Below are 25,803 nucleotides of genomic sequence, written 5' to 3'. Positions count from 1 at the left end.
GGGGCAGAGAGAAAGAGGGAGACACAGAATCCAAAGCAGGCTCCAGGCTCTTAGCCGTCAGCACAGAGCCTGATGCAGGCTTTGAGCTCATAGACCGCAGGATCATGACTGGAGCTGAAGTCGGACGCTTAACCCACTGAGCCACCCAGGTGCTCTGCTTCTTGACTCTTAGTTGAAGTTGATTATGATGATTATTTCTACAGGTTTTTTTTTTTTTTTTTTTTTTTTTTACTTTTACATTTTTTCTTCCCCTATGTTTTTTATTCATTTAGAATATTCATTGCGTAGGTACTAAGAGTAAATGCTGGGAATGTAAAAGGAATACAGGAAAGCTCCCTGTTCTTGATTCAGTCTTAAAAGATCAAATAAGTCTGCCTTTGGGGAAAGTTACTACTCCCCACCCCTACTCTGTCATGTTGTGTTGCTTTATCTTCTTCATGTCACTTAACCGCCATCTGGATTTATTTTAATTTGCCGTCTTGTTTACTATCTGGCTTCCCAAGTAGAATGTAAGCACTGTGAGACCAGTGACTATATCTAGTACAATGTTGTATCTCCATTGCCTGGAACAATTCCTGACACTGAGTGGATTTCTGGTTTTGGGGAATGAATGACTAAACCAGGCAATAGATAGAACTGGGCTTTGAAGGATGAATAGGAGTTTTCCATGCAGATAGGGGAAGGTCGTTCCAGACAGAAATATTGGTATGAACTGAGGCATGAAAATACATGGTATGTTCTTATGCTTCTTTGGGGATTGGCCACAAAAAGCTCTTTTTGTTCAGGTTCTTTTCTTAAGTGTAGGCCCCATGCCCAATGTGGGGCTTGAACTCACAACCCTGAGATCAAGAGTCTCACGTTCTGTCGACTGAGCCAGCCAGGTGCCCCCCAAAAAGCTATTTTTGATAACAGAAAGACCATCTGGATTTGAAGGACTTGGGTCCTTGGTAAAAAAACAAAAACAAAAATTCTAAACTAAATGTGTTTCTGAGTCAAAAGACTCCAGTACAGCTTTTCCCCCTCCTCTACAGTCTTTTAGTGGGATACTGGCCATTCATTATCATTAGCGATTTGTAGAGCTTTATCGGCATATTTACTAAAGTAGTATTACATGACAGATGTGAATCAAGGGTGTGGTTCTAATGTGCCTTCAGTCTAATAGCTTGCAAAGCCAGAACAACAGATTATATTTTGGGTATATAATGGACCACATAGTGAATTTCTGAGCGTGTATGGCAACATTAGTGAGCTGTACCTTAGAATCACCTGGGGAACTTTTAAAAATTTCATTCCTTGGCCATACCCCGTCTTGGCCAGTTAGATCAGGAACTCTTGGAGTAGGACCCAGGAATTCATGTTTTTTAAAACTTCCCCAGCTGATTCCAGTACATTGCCCAGGTTGAGAACCATTGACTTCAGTGGGGGCACAGAGGAAGGGAGGCAGTTGTTGTAGTTTGGGGTAAGTTGAAGTATAGGGAGGGAATCAAAGGGGATAGTCATTAAGAAAGTAATTGAAGATTAGAGAAAAACGTATATGATTTCACTCGTGTAGAATTTGAGAAACAAAACAAATGAACATGGTGGGGGGAAAAGAGAGGCAAACCAAGGAAGAGACTTTTAACCCTAAAGAACACTGATGGCCACCAGATGGGAGGTGGGTGGGGGAAGGGTTACATAGGTGATGGGGATGAAGGAGGGCACTTGTGATGAGCACTGGGTGGTGTTTGGAAGTGATGGGTCACTAAATTCTGCACCTGAAACTAATACTACACTGTGTGTTAACTAACTGGAATTTAAATGAAAACTTGGGAAAAAAAGAAAGTAAAGAGAATTATTAACAGATTTTCTGAGTGGGAGCGCCTGGGTGGCTCAATCGGTTAAGCGTCTGACTTTAGCTCAGGTCATGATCTCAACTGTTCGTGAGTTCGAGCCCCATGTCGGGCTCTGTGCTGCCAGCTTGGAGACTTAAGCCTGCTTTGGATTCTGTGTCTCCCTCTCTCTTTGCCTCTCCTCCCTCCCTCCAGGCCTCCCTCCCTTTCTCTCTCTCTCTCAAAAATAAACATTAAACAATAAAAAAAGTTGTATTAAAAATATTTTCTGAGTGGAGGAGAAGGAGTATTTTAGGAAATCAGTTTAGAGACGTATGATTTTTAAATCAGTTAGAACATAAAGGGGTTGGAAATGTTATAGGTGGTGTCGATAAAGGAAGTGTACCTAGTTCTTTGAGGGAGAGTGTCTGAATTCCATGGGGTCTGCTGTACGCATGAATTATCCAGAGACTCCAGCTTTCTAGTCCTCTAGAAAGGAAGAACACCTTTTTTTTTTTTTTTTAAGTTTATTTATTTTGAGCGAGAGAGGGAGAGTGCGCATGTGCAAGCATGAGAGCAGGGAGGGGGCAGCGAGAGGGACAGAGAATCCAAAGTAGGCTCCACGCTGTCAGCACAGAGCCCAACGTAGGCTCGACCCCACGAACCATGCGAGATCACAGCCTGAGCCGAGAGCAAGAGTCAGACGCTCAACCGACTGAGCGACCCGCCCCCCCCGCCGAGACACCCCGGAAAAACACTTTTCTTGAAGTACAACATTGTGGGTTACAGCCCTAGATTTCCCACTAATTACTTGTGTTCATTTTAGTTCAGTTCAGCAACCGTTTAGGAAGCGCGGAGCACAGTGTTGGGTCTCTGGAGATGGATTAGGTGTAGCTCTTGCCATTTAGGATGTGACATTCTAGGGAATTCCTTTGTGTAACCGCAGTTAGGCAGTTTTTCTCTGGGCATTTCTCCATCTGTGAAACGTGGGGACCCGATGAGTTTTTTCCCGAGGTTCCTTTCAGCTTTGACATCTCATTATAGTGATTGCAAATAAAATCTTAGCAAAAATCAGCACCTCTTTGCAGCAGTTCTGTAGGTTTGCGCTTCCGTAGAAAAGAAAAACCAGGAAAAAGTACAGCTCAGGGTTTAATTCGAAACGCTCCCAGGACCTTACCAGACCCTTTCCCCAGCTTACCTTTCTGTCAGGTTCTGTTGGGTTTTGACAAGCGTACCTGGAAAGGAAGAGGGGAGAGTGGATGTCCCCAGCGGCGGAATTGGCTGCTGGGTTAGAGTCCAGGAAGAGCCTGCTAGAAGCCTGGCAGTTGCAGGGCTGCAGGCCGCTGGGGGAGTGTGTTACCAAAGTATGTTTTTGAGATCTCCCATTGTTCCCAGTGCCTCGCTGAGGGCTTCCTGGCTCCATTCGTCCCCAGACGAAGTCTGTAATTGGGAACAAACCGCCAGCCCTTCTTGCCAGCGGCTCTCAGGATAAACTGAGGAGAACTGAGGAGATGTGTCTTCTGAAGATTCTTGGGTACTGCACATATTCGTTGTTTTCTCTGGTAGCTTGTTGGGAGAGTGGAGAGGGGAAAGGGCAGGGGGAGCGGGAGGCAAAAAAGTTTCCCCCGAAAGACAGAAATCAAAAAAAGGAGCCCTGAAGAGCTGTTTGTGTTGAGAACCGGCGCTGGGAGGGGGGAGGGCTGTGGTGGTGGTGCAGGCTGTTCTCGATACTGTACTGCTTCAGGGGACGTGGCACTGATGATTATGGTTAGTTGTTGTTGTTTTTCCCGTGGGATTGGTAGCTTTTCCTGTTGTTGCGAATCTATTACTGACTGTTAAAGGGTGATTTTCTTTCTTTCTTTCTTTCTTTCTTTCTTTCTTTCTTTCTTTCTTTCTTTCTTTCTTTCTCTCAACATTTTAATTTTAGTTTTTGAGAGACAGAGACAGAGCACTAGTTGGGGAGGGGCAGAGAGAGAGAGGGATGCACAGAATCCGAAGCAGGCTCCAGGCTCTGAGCCATCAGCACAGAGCCCGATGTGGGGCTCGAACCCACGAACTGTGAGATCATGACCTGGGCTGAAGTCAGACGCTTAACTGACTGAGCCACCCAGGCGCCCCTAAAGGGTGATTTTCTTATGTAAATGTTGCACTCAAAATATTGGTCCAGTGTAGAGACCGTACCGTGATTTCTCTTTAGATATCCTGGATCTTCAGACCTCAGATTACTGTCCAACCATTTCCTTTTCCACTGCCCACTTCCCGTTTCGTTCTGCAGTTCTCGTATGCGCCGCGTGACCCTTCATTCAGAGCCTGCATGCCTAGCACTGTGCTGGCTGTCGAGGGTGTGGAAGGAGGCGGAGAGACATTCCCTGTCTTTGGGAGCTCAGTATAGAGGGGGAGGTGACTGACACCAAGCAGAGATGTAATGTGGGATGTGCATTGAGAGCGTGAGTGAATGCTGAGATGGGGCAGAGGGTACCGAATCCAGCCGGGGCAGGGTGGGTGGCAGGGAACCAGGCCTGGGGGGAGTGGAACAGGGTAGGGTGGCAGGGAACTGGGCCTGGGAGATGTAATAGGAGTGACGTCACTGTGTGTTTAGACAGTAGAAGAAATAGGGAAATACTGGTTTAATGGGTAGAACACAGGGTGGGGAGTTAGGACCCTCCCTTAGCGGTCTTTTTATGTGCAAAAGTACAGCAGCTTTTGGGGCGCTTGGGTGGCTCAGTCGGTTGGGCGGTCGACTGCAGCTCAGATCATGATCTCACAGTTTGTGAGTTCGAGCGCCGCGTCGGGCTCTGTGCTGACAGCTCAGAGCCTGGAGCCTGCTTCTGATGCTGTGTCTCCCCCTCTGGGCCCCTTCCCTGCTTGTGCTCTCTCTGTCTCTGTCTCTCTCTCTCTCTCAAAAATAATAAACATTAAAAAAAAATTACAGCAGCTTTCTTTGCTCCCCACTCCTGGCAGTGGATTGTCTATTCCTTTGAAATTATGTGGGTTGGAAAAGAATGGAAAGGAATGGGCCCACCTGCATGGGGGGAGAGGGAGGCATTAGGGATGTGGGTGTTTAAAAGCTCTCGGCATGACCGGCTATAAGCACAGATGGCTATTTGTGTTGCCATTATTGTAGCTCTTACGCCTGCATTTCCTTTCGCGTGGTGCTCTACAGGGATAATTGTGGGGTCCTAACTTCTGTCTCTTCCTGCTGCCAGCTGAAGTAGATGCTGATGTGTTGTGCATTGCAGGGCGGACGACGACTTCTGTGTGGGCTGTCTTAGCGCTGCCTTCAACTTTTGGGGCCCCTGCAGCATAAGGGGAGATTGTGGTGGTTGTTGTTGAAATCCACATTGGTGAACACACGAGTACAACCAGGTTTTCGCGAGGAACCGGCTTCTAAATGGAGCTAAAATGAACTTTGGAGAGCGCTTGGATTTTGTGAAAGTGTTAAATTGCAAGGGTTGGCATATCCAGGGAAAAGGTGATTCGGGAATCTGAGGAACTAGTCCTGTTCTGGGTAAAACTGAGGGGGATGAAAAAGAAGGAGGATGGGTTTGAGGGCCGACCTGCCATTTCTGTGTGGCGTGACCTTGTCCAGGCCACCTTTCTCATCAGTGAACTGGAGCTCCTAACGACGCCACGGAGTTGTTGTGACAATGAAACATTTATTATTCCATTTCTGAAGGCCTTTCACAGGGTTCTTTCCTGGTATTTCTGTCCCAGCAACATAGAATCACTTGCTATTTCTTTCCCCTCTTTGCCTTCGGACATATCTTTCCTTGTATGGTTTTCACCTGCCTGCTCAGGAAATCTTCCGCCAAGTAAAACACACATGAGTACACAGACCTGGCAAATTTGGGTTAATTATGTCTCGTTGCTTCGATCTCGGCTGAATGGTGTTCCCTTTTCAAGGAAACTTTGCCCTTCCCACTCCTATCTGGAAGGTGTTCTTTCGATGATGTTCTGTAACACTCTTTTTGTTTATGTGTCTCCCTTGCCAAATTATGTGTTCTGAAGGCAGTGATTATCAGGCCTACTGTTGTGTTACCGCCGTGTAGCCCGTGCCCTCCTCCTTCCCTTCACTTAAATGATGTACGGTCTGAACCTGAGCTACTTGCAAAACTTAGGAGAACACCAGGAGGCACAGTATCCCCTCTGTCCCCAGTTGGTTTATAACTAGAAGAAAACCACTTAATTTACACATAATTGATGGTAAAACCCACTTCCTCTGGGAGTAAATTTGGCTTTCAGAGTCATCGAAGCAGGGAGCCTAGTAAACCTGATTCTTGGTGCTTTGGTAGAGCTTCAGACTTTTGCTGTTTTTCATACATAATAGTTGTTTTTCTGCTTTGAGTAGAAAACCACTAGAAATTAAGAGTCTGATTTCTGGCAGTAGTCCAGAGTCAAAACTGGGCCAAACAGTTCTAATCTCACCGCAATCACTACTTGAGAAAAGGACCCCTTTAAACAAAATTTAGACTACCTCTGTGGATGATGCAAACCTAAGGAGAAGAATAGTTTGAGACTTCTCAAATATACTGGGATTACCCACGCCTCGTTTTTTTTTCTTTAGGGCTGTTCAGCCCTTGGGGGAGTGTGTGTGTGTGTGTGTGTGTGTGTGTGTGTGTGTGTTCGTTCATATGTTCATGAGACACAGACCTTTCACTTCCATGACCTAAATGCATCCCATTGTAGCCACTGGTCTATTTGTCCTGTCTGTCGCAAAGTATGACCCTCTAAGGGGTCAGACAGAACTTAGGACAGAGTGAGGGCCAACATTCCCCGCGTAAGAAGGCCAACCGTGGCACCTGTAATCCTTTATTACTTTACAAGGCTGGCTATCTCTATCAGACCGAATTCCTCGAGGGCAGGGCTGGTCTGATTCTTTTTACATCCTCAGTGGTCAGCACACACGTTGGCCTGTCCCTCTGCAAACAGCGGTCACCCGTTTGGGGAACAAGGTGGCGTGGTGCCGTAGCAGAGTTTGAAGGCCTTCAAGTTTGGCAGACCTCAGGGTGGGGCCAGCACTTGTTAGCTGGAGGACTTGGGGCCAGGTTTTCACTTTTCTGAGCTTCAGGATCAGCTTTTTTGTGAAGGTAAACTCTGTCGTGCCCTGCATACTTCCTGGCATTGGAGGGCTATTAATTTTTCATTTATTTTGAAATAACTTCACAATTAGAGAAAAGTGGCCCGAACAACAACTGAAAAAAACCAAAACCAAAACTCCCCAAAAGAGAAAAACTTTAAAAAGGCCTATATTCTCTTTACTCAGATCTCCCAGTTAGTATTTTATTGCGTTTGCTCCATTGTCCACTCTCTTTGTGTGTGTGTGTACATGCATACTATTTACCATTATTTTTTTAGTTTATTTATTTTGGGGAAGAGAGTGAGCGCGAGTGAACATGAGTAAGGGAGGGGCAGAGGGAGGAGAGAGAATCCCAAGCAGGCTCTGTGCTATCAGTGTGGAGTCTGATGCGGGGCTCAGTCCCACAAACCGGGAGATCATGACCTGTGCTGAAATCAAGAGCTGGATGCCTACCTGACTGAGCCACCCAGGCACCCCTCTCTGTTATTATTTTTCGAGTTTTGAGAGCAAGCTGTGGATGTGATATCCCTTCACTGTGAAACACTCCAGTGCGTATTCCCCCTAATAAGACTGTCTTCTATAGCCGGGATATGCTCTCCAAATCAGGAAAGTGGTCCTCACCGGACCTCAGGCTCACAGCCTTAGCTGTGACAACTCCTTCCTGGACCAGCCACTTCTGTGATAGTTGCCAAATAGTGATTCTCTGTCTGTATTTATTAGTTGACATTCCACTCTAAAGAAGAATTTTCCCGGGGCACCTGGGTGGCTCAGTCAGTTAAATGTCTGACTTCAGCTCAGGTCATGATCTCGCGGTCCGTGAGTTTGAGCCCCGCGTCAGGCTCTGTGCTGACAGCTCAGAGCCTGAAGCCTGCTTCAGATTCTGTGTCTCCCCCTCTCTCTGCCCCTCCCCTGCTCATGTTCTGTCTCTCTCTGTCTCAAAAATAAATCAAAACATTAAAAAAAAATTTTAAAGAAGAGTTTTCCCTTCTCATTTGTTTGTTTATTTCTGTCAGCAGAGACTCATGTATCCTGTTTTGTTCAGTAGGTTGTAATAGGTTGTAATTCTATATTCTGATCCTTCAGCTGTCCTCAGTTTAGCCCGTGGGACCTGCTTTATGCTGGCTCCTTTGTCCTGTTGGCTTGACCCTGTCATTCATGGGACATTTCTTGACATGAGATTTTCCAGGCTTATCTTGTTTTTTTTCCTGCTCTAGCCTTGGAATCAGCCATTTCCAAGGAGCCCTGCTTCTTTTAAATGGAGGATGGTAATTAGAAACCAAAATCTGGGTGCTGAGGTATACACATCGTTGCTGGGGTGTCACTGCCTCTAGGCTCTCTCAGCGGACAGAGTCAGAATATATATAAGTACACTCACATACCATATATGCATACATCTGTAACTATTTCTCTATTCCTATATGTGTGTGCAGATATATATATATATATATATATATATATATATGATGTTTGTGTGTGAATATATATGTGTGTATATTATAGATTTTGTACTGTAAAATCATGAGTGTTGTATCATAAAGCCAGAGTTCGTATATTGATAAGCCCATCTTAAGTCCAGCTAACCTCTTTTCCAGTTTTGCAGCTATATTCTCAAGTAGGGAAAAACTTGGCTCCTCTTATCCTCAGTACATTTACTTATTTCATTTTACTTATCTGCTCAGTGTAACCAGTTTTCCAGCCATGGAGGTTGTCTCTCCCACCTTTGTACCCCACTCCTCATGGCTTGGAATCCTCAGTCACTGGGCCCTCTGACCTGGTTTTTGAGATGGCCTCCCTGCCTCATCATCGTCCTTCAGCTCCCTGAAACACTCTGTGACCGTAGGCTCTGGGCCTGCTGGCCTGTGCCTCTTTATAATTCCTCGTCCTCTGGCCCACCTGCATCTTCAGCTAACTCCTTTATGATGAAAGGAGAAGGCTGTTATTTTTTGAGGGAGACTTTTATGTTTTTTTGTTTCTTTATCAAAGTATAGTTTACATGCAGTAAAGTTCATCCTTTGAAATACGCATATCTGTGAATTTTGACAAAATTCATGTAACAGTCATGTAACGACTGTCACAGTCAAGACACAGAATACTTCGTTACCATAAAGAGTGCCCTTGGGTCCCCATCTAGTCAAGCCTTCTTCCCATCCCCAGCTGCTGGCAGTCACTTAACTGATTTCTATTCCTATGGTGTTTTGCCTTTTCTAAAAGGTCATATAGATGGAATTACTGTGTAGCTTTTTGAGTCTAGCTTCTTCCATTTTGTGTTCTTTTGAGATTCATCCGTCCCATTTTACATATTAGTGATTTGTTCCTTTTTTTTTTTTAATTTTTTTTCAACGTTTTTATTTATTTTTGGGACAGAAAGAGACAGAGCATGAACGGGGGAGGGGCAGAGAGAGAGGGAGACACAGAATCGGAAACAGGCTCCAGGCTCCGAGCCATCAGCCCAGAGCCTGACGGGGGGCTCGAACTCACGGACCGTGAGATCGTGACCTGGCTGAAGTCAGACGCTTAACCGACTGCGCCACCCAGGCGCCCCAGTGATTTGTTCCTTTTTACTATTGGTAGTTCTTTATCGATGCATGTGCCACAATTTATTTTTCCATTCACCAGTTGATGGTCACTGGGTTTTCATCTTAATTCAATCATGAATAAAGTTCCAATAAATATTTCTGTGTATATGGTTTTTGTGTGGACATTTATCTTCATTTCTTTTGGGTAGATACCTAGGGGCGGGGTTGCTGGTCATATCTTAAGCTTGTTTAAGAAACTTCGGGGCACCGGGGTGGCTCAGTCGGTTAAGCGTCCAACTCTTGATCTCAGCTCAGGTCTTAATCTCAGGTCTTGAGCCAGCATTGGGCTCTGTGCTGGGCATGAAGCCTACTTAAAAAAAGAAAGAAAGAAATGGGAGGGGAGGGAAGAGAAGGGAAGAGAAGAGAAGAAACTGCCCAAGTGTTTCCCAAAAGGCTTACAAGTTTTGCATTCCCAGCAGCACCGAATGTATGAGGCAGTTCCGGTTGCTCCACATCCTTTCCACTACCGGGTTTTGTCGATTTAAAAAAAAAAAAAATCTTGAATGATTCCAATAGGTTTGTAATGGTATCTCTTACCGGTTTTCATGATTATTTCCCTAAATGTTAATGGTGTTGAGCAGCTTTTCATTTGCATATTTGCCATCCATATCTCTTTGATGACGGGTCTGTTAAACCTTTTGCTCATTGTAAAAATCGGGTTATTTGTTGCCCTAATGAGTTTTGAGAGCTCTTTATGTATTCTTGTTACCAGTCCTTTATCAGTTAGGTGTTTGCAAATATCTTTTCCCATTTCTGTAATTTTACATTGCAAATATAGCTTCTTCAGTGTGTAGAAAGGTTGGCCTGGATTCTTCAGGGTTTTCCATATAGCCTTAATGCTGTGAATACCAGCAGAAATCTTTGTAAGAGGATGAATGTAGGCTTGAGCGGGGAGGTGGAGATCCCGGAGGATCTGGTGGCATTAACTGCCTCCTTCCAGTGACTTACTGAGGGTACTTGTTGAGGAAAGAAAGGAAGGACAGACTGAAAATTAAGAGGGGTGATAGTAGTGGCCAGAGCCTTTGGTGAGAGAATGGCTGCTAGAATTGTCCAAGCTAGAAAGACAAGGAGGACAAGAGGAGCCAGGGGGCTTTGGCATGGATTGTGTTGAAACTGTTGAACCTAGGGGCACCCGGGTGGCTCTGTTGGTAGAGCATCTACCTCTTGATATCGGCTCTTGTCGTGGATCTCGAGGTTGTATTATAGAGCCATGTGCGTGGGGCTCTGCACTGAGCACGGAGCTTGCTTGGGATTCTCTCCCCTTCTTTCTCTGTCCTTTCCCTTCTTGTGTGCATGCTATAAATGAATGAATGAATGAATGAATGAATGAATGAATAGAAGGAGAGAGGGGGAAGGAAAGAAAGAAAGAAAGGAAGGAAGAGTTGAACCTAGGTAAAGTCAAATGGGGAGCTTCACTGGGCAGGGAAGAGAGAGGCTCAGCAAGGGAATGTGGCTTTCTGAAGATTATGGAGACTGTGAAGTGGCAGAGCTGGGACTTAAATTAAGATTTTTAAGAACAGTTGTGAAGGAGGGCCTCAGCGCCTAAGAAACTAGAGTTCAGACCAGGCTGGGGTGACAGGGTTTTGTCATTATGTGTGTCTTCTACATAATTTATAATCATTCTTCCTGGGGTGCCTGGGTGGCTCAGTCGGTTAAGCGTCCGACTTCAGCTCAGGTCATGATCTCGCGGTCCGTGAGTTCGAGCCCCGCGTCGGGCTCCGTGCCGACAGCTCAGAGCCTGGAGCCTGTTTCAGATTCCGTGTCTCCCTCTCTCTCTGACCTTCCCCCATTCATGCTCTGTCTGTGTCTGTCTCAAAAATAAATAAACGTTAAAAAAAAAAAATCATTCTGCCTTTGTGGTCTCAATATTTAGTATAATATAGCAAAACTGGGTTTACAGCAGAATTGGTGGTTAGATTGGTAAGAAAGAGTTTGACTATACCTCCAATTGGAATGTATTTTGAGTTAAACAGAAAACACTAGAAATCAAATAGGAATGCATTTTTTGGCACAAGAATGTTTGGTTCTGACACCAAAGGGGAAAAAGGATACTAAGGAGAGTAAGAGATCATAGATCTGGCTTTTGCTATTATAATTCGCTATGAAAATACTAACTCTCAAGGTTAAGATTTACTGGAATTGGAATTGCCTTTGTATAATAACACTTTTTTAATGTTTATTTATTATTATTGAGAGACAGAGCATGAACAGGGGAGGGGTAGAGAAGGGTGGAGACACAGAATCTGAAGCAGGCTCCAGGCTCTGAGCTGTCAGCACAGAGCCCTAAGCGGAGCTGGAACTCACGAACCGAACCGTGAGGCCGTGACCTGATCCGAAGTCGGACGCTCAACCGACTGAGCCACCCAGGTGCCCTGGAATTGCCTTTGGATTAAAAGAGAATGATGAAAGGAAATCTCTGGAAAAACGTGATAAACATAGTTATTTTTATTGGATACCTAGTCTGATTCAGGCACTGTGCTGGGCTCCTTGACATTACATTTTCCTGATCCTTCCATAGCCTTGCAAGAGTGTTTGGTGATACTACATTCCTGTTTTATTGAGAGTCCAAGAAATTAAATAACATGTCCAGAGTCATAACTAGTTAAGTGATTGAGCTGGGATTCATCTCTAGGCCTGGGTGGCACCAAAGCTTGGTCTGTTCTCACTGCCCTGGGACTAATCATGGTGCCCTCTGTAGACCAGCATTCTCCCACGTGGTTTCTTACCAGTTCACTCATTACAAGAGAGGTATAGAAATTGCTTGTGAGCGTTGAGAAACTTTGTAGCAATTTGATAGAGAAATTTTATGAGTATCGAACCTAATAATAACAAGTTTGGGCTTGTATTTTGTATGTCTTTGTTTCTTAAAATTTCCTTTTTTTTTTTTTTTTTTTTTACCCCTAGTGATTCTTTTTCTTGCATTTTACAAAAGTACCATTCCATGATGGAGTGGAAGCTTAAGAAGAACAGAACTGCTGCAGGTTGTTAGAGAAGCCCTCCCTGTCCCACGCTGTCTCTGGTTTTGAAATCCTTGAATCAGCGTGCAGTTTGCTGGAGCATTTCGGCTGACTCAGTTCCGAATGACAGGGGGGACTGGGTCAGAGAAAGGGAATAAGACAGTAGGGAAAGGCGAGGATCTAGGGAAGGAATCTTCGGGAGAAGTCTCCAAACTTTGCCCTCCAGTGGCAGCTGTAAGGGTGAGTCCGGGTTCTCTCCTAAAATGAGGAGGCGTCCCATGCCTCCTTTGGTCAAATGTAGTGTCCGGATTGTGGTCGTCTTTCTGTTGAGTCCTGACTTGCTTTTCGTTACTGCCCGCGGCGATGCTGGTGTTGTAGAGGGGGACAAATACGGGAAAAGGAATTGATACGAGTAAAGTTAACTGGAGGTAGAAATTCCAAAAATACTCCTTTTCTCTGCTCACAACCACACACACAGGAACACGTACCTTGAAGCATTTTCCCTTTAAGGAAAAGCCTGCAGTTCTTTGGCAGGGCCAGGAGTTTTGATTGGCCCCCTCCACTGCTGTTTGCCATGAAGAATCCTGCCGGGTCCAGTTGTGTTTAGAGCTGGTCTGCGAGCTAGCCGAGCTGCCAAGTTCTCTGGGCCGAATTTGAAATGTATTAGTGTTCAGGGAGCGGGCCGGGTGCCTCTGATGCGCCTCCTACAGTTCAGCTTGGCTGTTTCTGGAACCCCATGTGGGAGACTCTTACTTCTCTCTGAATGCCTTTGAAGTCTTGCCAGTTTAGGGAGGGGGGAGGTGTAACTCACTGAAGGGGCATGTTTTTTTTTTTTTTTTTAAATTTTTTTTTCAACGTTTATTTATTTTTGGGACAGAGAGAGACAGAGCATGAACGGGCGAGGGGCAGAGAGAGAGGGAGACACAGAATCGGAAACAGGCTCCAGGCTCTGAGCCATCAGCCCAGAGCCCGACGCGGGGCTCGAACTCACGGACCGCGAGATCGTGACCTGGCTGAAGTCGGACGCTTAACCGACTGCGCCACCCAGGCGCCCCTGAAGGGGCATGTTTTTAGGGAGCTTCCCCACATGGGACACGCCATGCAGTGGTGCGGGAGAAGCGCTATCCCGGATGGGAGACTAGGCAGAGCCGGCTCAGTTTTATAGGATTATTTGTCTCTCCACTTCTAACATGTGAAACGACACAACAGGCCCTCTAAGAACCAGACCCCTGCTTGACCAGTTTTAGTTATGGAGGAAACCCGACCTGAGATAAAGGCAGCTACCCCACGGTGTGCGCCTCTTGCCAGAAACCTTACATGCCAGAAACCTTACATGTGTGCGGAGCGAATTCCTGCCCTTCTGGTTGTGGCTGCGGGCGTGGCCCAAGGCAAGGCTGGGGATGGGCAACAGTTCTAGTCGCAAACCTTTTACTTGCTCAGCTGGTTCTTAATCCCTGCAACCCAGCCTCGGGTCAAGAATTTGTTCCATAGGTACAGCCAGTTGTGGTGGCTTGCAGAGCTCCTGTGCCGGGGACAGCCTAGGCTGGGGGTGATTTGCATAGATCTGCTTCTCGAAGCTCTGTAGATGTAAACTTAACTTAACATTTATGGAGCCCTGTGATAAATTCAGGTGGTTTACAATGCCAGCCTTCAAATTTGAACTGCTCTGTGTCTCTCCAATAGATGAGACATTTCCTGAGGATAGGGTACTTTCTGATTCTTCCTTCCTTCCTTCCTTCCTTCCTTCCTTCCTTCCTTCCTTCCCTTCCTTCCTTTTCTTTCTTCTTTCTTTCTTTCTTTCTTTCTTTCTTTCTTTCTTTCTTTCTTTCTTTCTTTCTTTCTTTTTTTCTTTGTTTCAGTTCCCCAGAGAATCTAGCCTTTTTGGTAGATTCAATAAATATTGGTTGAGATCAGTTAAATAAAGAAGACGCTTCTGAGCGCAAAGAACAGAGTTGTATTTCGGTGGTTTATTTGTGAATTGAACTCTCCCGGTCTCTGTGCCATATGTCTCTGATATCAGGTTGCCGGGCCCAGATGACCAGCCTGGTACTTGCCTTTGCCGTTTTACCCCCTGCTGTGGTTATGATGTCGCCAGGCAATAGGAGCACAGGGAACGTGGCTTATAGAAGTGTGCTAGCTGGCAGGCCCTGCCCATTCTCCATGGGCCATCACACACCCAACACCTTTCTGTACGGTCTTTGCGGGCAATAAGAAAGTTGCCTTCAAGTGCTGACTCCTAGGTGAAGCCGATGGCTAGTTGTGGACGTAGGCTTATTTTTGTTAGGTGTGTGGAATTGGAGGGGGTAGTGGTGCTGGGAGTAATCTTACTGAGTCTGCCATACCCCCCGCCCCCCCCCCCCCACCATGTTTTGCCAGTGAAAAACAGAGACCCAGAAAGGTTACATGGTTTATTCCTAGCCACGTGGCTACTTCATGGCCATCAAGACTGTTCTCTTGGTCTCCCAGATCTTAGCTCTAGGCATTTACCACACTACTGGAGAAGTCTTAAGTCTTGGTTTTTGTAGAAAGCTTCGGTGAAAATCAGATTCCTGCAGAAGCAAATATTGGCAATTTAACTTAGGAATGTGAGTAGGAAAACGTTGTCCCTTTTGAATCCTAGGAGAATTACCCCAGAGTTTGTCTTTCTACACTTTGCATGATGTAGAAGACAGAACAGAACGAAAAAGTTTCATAAAGGATCCGCTTCGTTCAATGCAGAAAAAAGTAGGCCACTTTGAATTCCTAAAAATAACATTAAAAAAAAAAAATCCCAGAATTGTGTAAAGAGGTATTTCAGTTGCACGAACGCTGTAATTTTCTGGGGGTTCCTGGGCCCGGGGAGGATGCTAGCTCCCTGAATGCTTTATGACTCTTTTGTTTGAGGGGACCTCCGAATGGGAGATGGAGAAATGTGCTCCAAAGGGTGATTTGGGGGGAAGGGATGAGAAAGTTGTGGGCGGGAAAAGCTCAGCTCAGTGGTTTTAGGGAGTTTTCATTTCATTTTATGTTTTTAAAGGCAAGGCCTGCTAGGAGCTTGGTCCTAACTGATTCCAGATGGGCCTGCTACAGTACAAAGGTTTTCAGTGTGTTTGGGATGGGGCAGACCAAGAGGGCCCCCCGAGCGCTTCCTGTGCAGCCCTGCGATTGTACTCACCTAATCAGAAACAGCCCTGCCTGCTGGAGCTCGGGGACAGCCATCTTGGCTTCTCTTTGTGCCCCGTTGTGCGAGCTGCCCTTTCCTCCTGTTTGGTGCACCTCCGCATTCTCTTCTCCTTTCCTCTCTGATCTCTTCTCCATTTGTTCACAGGGAGCCGTGTGTGTGTGTGTGTGTGTGTGTGTGTGTGTGCGCGCGCGCGCGCGTGTGTGTGTGTGTTTCGTTCCTCCCTGTTCCTTGTGGGATAAGAGCTGGGAGGAGGGGAGAGGAGAAAAGGAGGGGGGAGGAAGGAGGAGGGTAGAAGGGCCAAATTAAAGGCAGATGCTGAAAGACGTTCTTCCTGGACCCGGGACGTATTTGCGGGAAATGGGTATTGGGAATATGAGAATGTGAAGCAGATTTGGGAGACCAAGCCACTATTCATTGATTCATTGATTCATTCATTCGTTCATTTTCTCCCCCCTTTCCTCACAATCCTGCATTCTTTCCAAAAGGTTCAGAACACTGCAGGTAGATGGTTTGTTCACATTATAAACTGAGTTATCACTGGCCCTTTCTGGTTAAAGGGTGGGTTTGGCAGTGATTTTCAACCCAGTAGGAATAGAAAGGTGTTTTGCACTCCGAGCCCAGACTTGTTGCCAAGGGAGCATGCCTTCTGTGCCCTGATGGCTGTTGAATTTGGCCAGCTTCTTAACTGTTGCAGGTGCTCTGCTGAGTGTAAGAAAGGATTTTCGGTGACGTTCTGCTGCAGGGACAATGAATTGTTCTTACAGACCTTCCAGACTCCACCAGGGATATATTTTATACCTAAATTTGATCTTCTGTTTTGGCACAGATGCCTCTTAGACTGAGGGTATGCTTGGTGTTTGAATCTCAGTCTTTTCGATCTAGCTGATGGTTGCAGAATGTGGTCCCGGGATTTTGTCTGGGTCCCTGTAGTTTTATTCTGATCTTTGTATTCATGTGGTTGCATAAATGCGAATTTATTCAGATAGAATATGGACAAATACTATGTAGGTATAAAGTTCCCAGCGACATAGGTTTGTTTTGCTGACCTGTCTGTACTTTTCAGTGTCCCCTTTGCCCTCGTGTGAGTATGGTGATCGCACTTTTCCCGCCGAAACAAATGTGTGGAATATATTGTCCAATGAAAAATTTTTATGCTTTTCTAGTCTTTTTTTTTTTTAATGTTTATTTAGTTTTGAGACAGAGAGAGTGCGAGTGGGGGAGGGGCAGAGAGCGAGGGAGACACAGAATCTGAAGCCGGCTCCAGGCTCCGAGCCATCAGCACAGAGCCCAGTGCGGGGCTCAAACCCATGACCTGGGAGATCATGACCTGAGCCGAAGTCAGATGCTTAACCGAGTGAGCCGCCCAGGCGCCTCTTTATGCTGTTTCTAGATAGTGAGGTTGTCTGGGAGATACAGTTTGGAAATGGAAATAATATGAATTTCTGGGATAATCTGATGTTAGTGGGAATAATGGATGAGTGTTTAAAGTTGGGATTTAAAAAAAATTTTTTTTTCGAAGTTTATTTATTTTTGAGAGAGAGAGAGAGAGAGAGAGACAGAGTGTGAGCAGGGGAGGGGCGAGAGAGAGAGGGAGACACAAAATCTGAAGCCGGCTCCAGGCTCCGTGCTGTCAGCACAGAGCCTGATACGGGGCCTGAACCCATGAACTAACTGTGAGGTCCTGACCTGAGCCAAAGTCAGACGCTTAACCGACTGAGCCACCCAGGAGCCCCTAAAATTGGGATTTCTTAAGCTAGGTCACACAGTTACCCTTCTTATGAGTGAGCCTTGGCAATATGACATTGAAGCTAATAGAGAATGACCTGATGATGTTTTTAACCATCAGCTGCTTGTAATAATGTTCTCAATTAACCAGTAGTGTCTTCCTTCTTCAGTTTATTTTTTAAAATCCCCCTTTAGGCAGGAAGGGAAGGCAGCTAAGGTGTGTTTGTTTGTCTTTTGAGTGGCTATTATTTGCCAAGTATCAGACTCCTCCATTACCTCCCTTAATTTGTGGTGTGGTGGCCTTAATCTGGTTTGCAGAGGAGGAAACTGCACTGGCCCAGGGTCACACAGCCAGTGTCATAGACGGCTTCAACCCATTATATTCTGGATCCAAAGGTGGTACATGTGCTCTCACACTCTGAGCTCCATAGAAGTCCTAAACTCTTCTCCGAAAAAGAATTTCTTTCCTAAGGGGAATGTAGTGGTTAAGCTTTTGTAAAGATCATGTAAAACTTACTGTCAACTTGCCTTTTTAGGCGTGATGATTTTCTGCCTCAGACATATAAAAGCTGATACCGGAGAGAGGAAGGAGGTGAACCATTTAATTATAATGCCTGTTTATAGAGAGGCTTCGAGCCTCCAAAAGTTGCTTTCTTTAAAATGGAAATTTTTATTGGGATAATTATAGATTCCCATGCAGTTGTACAAGAGCCACTTGTGAAATGGTAGAAAGGCAGAGGTTCTGATTTGGACGCCTTCGCTCATCCTCGAAGGCAGGGTGGAAGGAGAGGACAGGAGGCCCTCTAGAGACCTCCGCTCCACCTTAGCACCTCTTTGCTGTCTTTGGGAGGCACTTTTGCTGTCAGCTCTGTACTGAGAGAGGCCCTCAGTTGTAGTTTCTAGTTCAGGGAGGCCATACCATGAACTCTTGATTTGCTTGAGCCGAGGCAGCATTCAGAATGCAGGGATAGATTGGAGGTAGAGGCGGCCTTAGAAATTGGAAGAGTGAGTTGGAATTGCTAGAGGTGAATCAACCAGACAGACATCTTTGGTTGGGATCACCAGGAAGACTCCTTTCGTTGTTTTTCCAGTGGTTAGAAGTCATCATCTGAAGGAGGCCTTCTTTAACCTAAAGTACATTCACCCAATTTTCTTTGACATTTACCATGATTTAGAACTACTTTTTTATGTGGTACAATGTTTTTGTCTGCTATTTGACTAAACTTCACGAGGGCAGGGACTGTGTCGGTTTTCCACACTGTATACGTGGTCCCTAGATTATGGGACCATAGTTAAATATACAGAACATAAAAGTTGGTTGAATGAATGAATACCATGGGAAATTGTGGTTCTTGTTAAAGAGCTTAGTTCTTGGCTGGTCAAGCCTTTGCCTATTATTTTGGGTCAGAGGAATGACTGAAAATTTTCTGGATAAAAGAATTTTAATCTCATAGATTTCTTTTTTTTTTTTTTTTTATCTTGTAAACAAGGTAGTAAACTATTTTAATTTGAGGTCATCCCTTAAGTTCGGCTGATGGATTTTGCATTATTTCAGAAAATGTGCTTAAGGCCTAGAAGCCCAGCCTGTGAAGCATCTGGTCTACTTTGACCTCTAAAATGAGCAGACTTGTTCTTTTCCCTCCTGCTCTACATGTTTAGAAGAGTAGCACAATTCTATTTTGAGGCTCGTTACAAAATAGAATAAAGAAAACTCGATGACTCTGGTTTAAAAACTCTCTGCTCATCTGAATTGGTTTAATGACTATTCTTTACTTTAACCCCTTCAACTTCTCATCCCAGAATCGACCTTCCTAAATTTACCTCTCATAGAGGGGTCATATATACTTGATTCCTAACTCACTGAGACTCTTTTTATTCTACTTCTTTTTGTATAAAAAGAAAATTTTTTTTAATGTTTATTTGTTGAAAGACAGAGACAGAGCACAAAGGGGGAGGGGACAGAGAGAGAAGGAGTCACAGAATCCGAAGCAGGCTCCAGGCTCTGAGCTGTCCCGCACAGAGCCCAGCGCGGGGCTCAAACTCACAAACCGCGAGGTCATGACCTGAGCCCAGGTCAGACACTTAACCGTCTGAGCCACCCAGGTGCCCCTCTTTTTGTTTTTTAAAGGTAACCTTTCTCTCCAAGAGCAGGAAGAAAAGGATAAGTCATTATGGGTAAGAAATTTGGAAAACATTGAGGGGAAAAAAAATGTATGTTTGGGTGGGTGTGTGAGAATTTGTGTGTATACATATGTGTTTTTTTCCTTCTCTGCTCCACTCTTCTCTAGCTAGGATGAGATTTTTTTTATTTCAGGAAAAATTGCATAATTTCCAGACTCAGCTGTCTCTTTTAGGTAGTTAGGCTATAAAATACTGAATTTGTAGCTGTTATCTTATTAAGATCTTAGGTGTACTCTTAGGAAAATTGGTAAATGATGTGGTTTTTAGGTGTGTGTATTGAAGAAGCAGTAGCAGTAATAATGTAATGCCTTTGTCCTGCTGTTCCTTATTGAAATAGAAATTTGCTTGGAGAGCTCAGGATGGTGGAAGATGATTTATTATTTTTGAGCTCTGATGTCAAAATCCTCCCAGCTTATATTTGAGTGTCGTTCACTTAGGACAGGGATCTCACATACCATTTTTATCTCCTATAGCACCTGACTCCGTCCTGGGCAGTAGGAGGGCTTAATGAATTTAATTTCGTGTGATCTTGCTTAATTCATAGATTGTTTGAGTTGGTTGATCTGTTTGGTGGAAGAAAACCTCCCTTGTTTATATACACGTACATGATGTGCCTGGGAATTTCAAAAAATACACATTTCAGATGCTACTTTATTAAAAGTTTCTAGAGGAAAACTGCGAGAATATATCTTCATGATATTCTGTACTTGAACCAGGACATAAATACTGTCTATAAAGGGAAAAAGTGATAGCTTGTCTACATTAAATTTAAGAATACGTATTCATTAAAAGATACCATTAAGAAAGTAAAAAGGCAAACCTCAGAATTCAGGAAAAGATATTTGCAATATAGGTATCTGGCCGGTATGCAGCATATATAAATAACTCCTACAAATCAATATATAAAAGAAATCTTATCAGTCAGGCTTAGAACAACCCAGTAAAAAAAAATGCGCAGAAGATTTGAATAGGTACTTCACGAAAGATCATATCCAAGTGCCCAAAAAGTAGTCAGGATTATTAATCATCAGAGTAAAGCAAATAACCACAGTGCGATGCTACTATACTAACTCCAGAACGGTTAAAATGAAAAACGCGGACATCTCCAAGCGTTAGTGAGGTTGTTCAGCATTAGGAGCATTCATGTACTGCTAGTGGGAATGTAAATTGGTACAACTTTGGAGAACTGGCATTTGGCGATATGTGCCAAAGCTGAACCAGTAGCTGGCAATTCCACTCGTTTTATACCCAACAGAAATGCGTACAAATGTGCACCAAAAGACGTGTACAAGAATATACAGAGCAGCTTTTTTAGTAATAGCCTCAGGCTGGACGTAACACAAGTGCCTTTCAATATTACTGAAATGTTTTTCAATAAATGATGATACATTTATGCAATGGAGAGCTTTACAGTGATGACAATGGATGGAACCATTGCTATACTCGACAGATGGATCCGTTTGACAAATATAATGTGGGCTGAAAGAAGCCAGCACAAGAGAGTATATGACGTGTGATTGACTCCATTTATACAAAGTTCAGAAAGAGGCAGAGTAAATCTATGGTGTTAATTACAGTCATTGTTGTGGGCTGATGGGAGTGACTTTGCAAATGCGTGAGAGGGGCTTCTAGAGTGGTGGTAGTTTGTTGCCTAGATGCTGGTTACCTGGGTGGGTTCTCTTTGAGGAAATTCACGGCCCATTAGCCATTTCTGTGTATGTATAGTCACTTCACTAAAAGGTTTGCTTAAACATTAGATTCGACTTTTGTTCAGGGATTGCTGCAGCTGGCAGATAGCTTTTCCCTCATATGCATGCGAATCCTTTGCCCGTCAAAGCTGGTAGAATGTGGGTGTGCACCTACATTTAGGCGTTTCGTGTTAGGGCTGCTGTGTGGGCCATGAAAATTCTTTTGTTCATCTCAGCTTGCTTGTCCCATATTCACAGTAAGTTTCAGACATCAGTGGGAAAGGGAAATTGGTGAATACACTGCACTGATGAGTTCTCAAACCAGTTCTCTGAGACGAATAAGGAAACTGCTTCGTAGGGAAGCAAATTTGGATTTTGCTCTGTAGACAGAAGAACCTCTCCATTAAGGTTTCTCAGCCACTACAAGTGTCATTTTCAGAAGAATGCACCTCATTTGGACCTTTTTTTTTTTTTATATAATTGAGATATAGTTGATGTATAATATTATATTAGCTTCAAGTGGACAGCCTAATGATTCAGTACCTGTGTATATTGTGAAATGGCCACCGCAGTAAGTCTATTTAACATCCATAACCACATATAGTTATGCCTTTTTTTTTCTTATGAGTGAGAACTTTTTTTTTTTTAGGTTTATATGTTTATTTTTAGAGAGAAAGAGAGAGAGTGGGAGGGGCAGAGAAAGAGGGAGAGAGAATCCCACGCAGGCTCTGCAATATCAGTGCAGAGCCCAGTGTGGGGCTTGAACTCATGAACCGTGAGATCATGACCTGAGCCGAAATCAGGGGTCTGATGCTTAACCAACTGAGCCACCCAAACAACCCCCCTCTCCCTACCCTTTTTTGAAAATTTATTTATGTGATGAGTGAGAAATTTTTAATGTTCATTTATTTTTGAGACAATGCGAGAGACAGAGTGCCAGCAGCGGAGGGCAGACAGAGGGAGACACAGAATCTGAAGCGGGCTCCATGCTCTGAGCTGTCAGCCCAGAGCCTGACGCGGGGCTCGAACTCACGAACTGTGAGTACATGACCTGAGCTGAAGTCGGACGCTCAACCGACTGAGCCACTCAGGTGCCCCGAGTGAGAACTTTTAAGATCTGTTCTCTTAGTGGGATACCAGGCTGGCTCAGTTGGTGGAGCCTGTGACTCTTGGTCTCGGGGTCATGAATTTGAGCCCCACATTGGGTATGGTTTACTTAAATAAACTTAAAAACAAACAGATCTACTCTCAGCAACTTTCAGATATACAGTACAGTATTATTAACTATTTTCCCTATGCTGTATATTACATTCTAATGCGTTATTTATTTTATAACTGGAAGTTTGTGCCTTTTGACCACCTTCACCCATTTTGCCCACTCCCCATACCCCACTTCTGGCAACCAGTCTGTTCTCTGTATGTAACAGTTTGCTTCTCCTCCACCCCACTTCTGGTTTCACATGTAAGTGAGATTATATGTGATTTGTCTTTCTCTGTCCAACTTATTTCACTTAGCTTAATGCCCTCAAGGTCCATTCATGTTGTCACAGCAGCAGGATTTCCTTCTTTTTATGACTGAATAATATTCCATTGTATATATACACACTTTCTTTGTCCATTCATGTGTCAGTAGGTACTTAGATTATTTCTTTGTCTTGGCTATTATAAATAATACTGCAGTGAACATGGGCTTCATGGGCTTATTTTTATTAAAATTTTTTTTAAACACTTATTCATTTTTGAGAGACAGAGACCGAGCGTGAGTAGGGGAGGGGCAGAGAGAGAGGGAGACCCAGAATCCGAAGCAGGCTCCAGGCTCCGAGCTTTCAGCACAGAGCCCGACTCGGGGCTCGAACTCACAAACTGTGAGATCATGACCTGAGCTGAAGTCAGACGGACATTTACCGACTGAGCCACCCAGGCGCCCCTGCAGATATCTTTTTGAATCAGTGTTTGTTTTCTTTGGATAAATACCCAGAAGTGGAATTCCTGGATCATATGGTGGTTTGATTTTTAATTTTTTGAGGAACCTCCATACTGTTTTCCATAGTGGGCGAACCAATTCAGATTCCTGCCAACATGCGTGAGGGTTCCCTTTTCTCATCATCCTTACCAACCCTTGTTATCTTTTTGATAATAGTCATTCTAGCAGATGTGAGGTGATATATCCTTGTGGTTTTGACTTGCATTTCCCTGATGGTTAGCAATATTGAGCACATTTTTATGTATCTGTTGGCCATCTGTATGTCTTTGAAAAAATGTCTGTTTACATCCTCTGCATATTTTATAATTGGATTGTTTGTTTGGTTATTGAGTTGTATGAGTTCTTTATATATTTTGCATTAACCCCTCATCAGATATACAATTTGTAAATATTTTCTCCCATTCTGTAGGTTGCCTTTTCATTTTGTTGATGATTTTCTTTGCTGTGCAGACGCTTTAAAATTTTTTTTAAAAACTTTATTTTTGGGAGAGCACAAGGGAGGGGGGGGACAGAGAGAGGGGGACAGAGGATCTGAAGCAGACTCTGTGCTGACAGGCTGACAGCAGCGAGCCCGATGTGGGGCTCAAACTCACAAAACATGAGATCGTGACCTGAGCTGAAGTCGGACGCTCAACTTAATGAGGCACCAAGGTGCCCTGCTGTGCAGAAGCTTTTTATTGACCCTTATTTTTATCATGGAAACTATAAGGAGAAGAGCTCTCCACATGGTATTAAACCAACCCCCTGCCCCCCCCCCCCCCCCCCCCCCCCCGCAACCCCCATGGAAGTCTAACTCAAAGTAAGTGTTTTAGGAAAATCTAACCTGGATGAGGTAGAAAATCTAAAAGATGTTGCCTTGCCTTCTCTCAGCAGGCCGTATCTCTCAATTCTCAGCCTGGCCTTAGCAAAATACTTGAAAGTTCTCCTAAGTTTGCTTTGTTCTCTCATGACCATACCTTTGTAAATCTCTTCTCTCTCTTCCTGGAAGGCCCTGACCTGCCTCCTTTACCTCAGCGAACTCCTGGGGCTCGTTCTTTATGGCACCTTCTAGAGTTAGCCATTTCGTCTCGTGGACTCTTAACCGTACCCGTATATACCTCTGCTGTGTCACATAATACACTTAACTCTGTTTATTTGTCCTCCAGTGCTAGCCTTTTGAGCTGGCATGTGGTAGGTACACAGTAAATATTGAAGGAAAAGATGAACAATTGGGCATGTGTTCTGAAAGACAATCGCTACTTTCTAAAGAATAAAAGCCAGTTATAATATTTGACATCAATAGATATATGCTTATAATTTTTTTTCAGGAGTGATACTTTGCATTAATTTCTCAGTAAAACCCGGGGTGTATATTTACAATAGGGTGCATATTGTGGCAAGAGGAGAGAGATGCTAACTGGTTCACATGGGTACCAGACACATGACCTTGGCCTCTTTAGCGTGGTTCTCTAATCAGCTGATTTAATTTTAGTGGAATCCCTGGAGAAATACTTTGAAATGCTCTGGTTCTATATGCAGAATTTAGAAATCATAAATCTAATGTATAGATCCTGACTGCATTAGGGTTTATGGATTAAAAACCAGCAGATGAGACTGTGGGCATTAGGACATTATGGCTGGACCAGTGTAGGCATGAGAAGAGTGATGATTTTGTTCATCTCAAATATTATAAAATTAAATTCTATAATATGTTATCTGAAGTTTTGTCATTTCTCTTCAGCATGTAATTTCTCAAGCCAATTTTAATTTAAAAAGATCTGAGTAGAATCATTGCCATTTGTCCAGAAGTTTAGAATAATAGGATTAGGATAGTAAATTAATAAGTATTGAGCGCCTGCTTAGGGTTTAATACTGTCAGAAATATGTGAGAAGTATAATTTTGCTCTTGATGTCGAGCAATATATTGATGATATGTTTTATTGATGACATCAGAAACCACAGATACGAAATGATTTTTAAATGTTCCTTTCCAGCCTCAACTGTCTATAAATAGGAGGCCAAGTAGAAAAAGCACACCCTTTGGAGTCCAACAGATCTAGGTTAAAATCTTGGCTTTTTAAAACATTAAATAATGAGTTATATAATCTTGGTCACGCTGACATCTCCGGAACTCTAGTTTCCTCATTTGCAAAGTGAGATAAGAAGGTATACCACTTGCAGATTTTCGGTTTTGAGAATGAATGACAACCCCTATAAAACTTCCCGGGCACGTCGTAAGGGCATCTAACGCCGGTATGAACGAAACGAGCAGGTAAATAAATAGAGCTGTGTTCGCCGCAGTGGCCCACTTGGCCCGGACCCTTGTGGGTGGCTTTCCTGATGATAACTAACATAAACCAAGCTCAGTAATTGATTGGATGGGCATCTTGGAAACTGTGCTGCACTCTTCCCGTTGTAGCATAAGGTGACTGACCTTCTGTTTGATTTGAAGAGTGTTAAAAAGGTCTTTTAGAAGAGTGCTCGTCCTAGCTCCTGGAGCCATCTGACCCCAGGAAGGTGTATAAGGAAGGGTTTCACCCACGGGTGGCTCGTTAGGAGTCCGTGAGAGGTGAGCTAGGAGAGCACGTAGCTCAGGGATGGGCTAATGCGGCTGGGTTCCTTCTCCTCTCCTTCCCCCAGAATGTGGCTTTCAGTTTGTTAGCAA

At 44.1% G+C, this 25,803-nt stretch overlaps 1 protein-coding gene across 20 annotated transcripts in view; it reads left to right on the top strand.

The window, feature by feature from the left end:
- The window catches only part of RBFOX2 (RNA binding fox-1 homolog 2), a 291,584-nt gene that overhangs the window by 41,100 nt on the left and 224,681 nt on the right, over positions 1–25,803 (top strand). Inside the window, exon 1 of one of the 20 annotated variants that reach the window (XM_043563656.1) lies at positions 3,257–3,342. The exons of the other annotated variants lie outside the window; for them this stretch is intronic. The gene's annotated coding sequence lies outside the window, so the exon portion shown is untranslated. Of the gene's footprint in view, positions 1–3,256; positions 3,343–25,803 lie in introns of those variants that run through there. 20 annotated transcript variants of the gene reach the window in all.

The sequence above is a fragment of the Prionailurus bengalensis genome, chromosome B4 (genome assembly GCF_016509475.1).
Source record: "Prionailurus bengalensis isolate Pbe53 chromosome B4, Fcat_Pben_1.1_paternal_pri, whole genome shotgun sequence".
In the NCBI taxonomy this organism is placed as follows: domain Eukaryota; kingdom Metazoa; phylum Chordata; class Mammalia; order Carnivora; family Felidae; genus Prionailurus; species Prionailurus bengalensis.
This window is presented reverse-complemented; position numbering and strand designations above follow the sequence as displayed.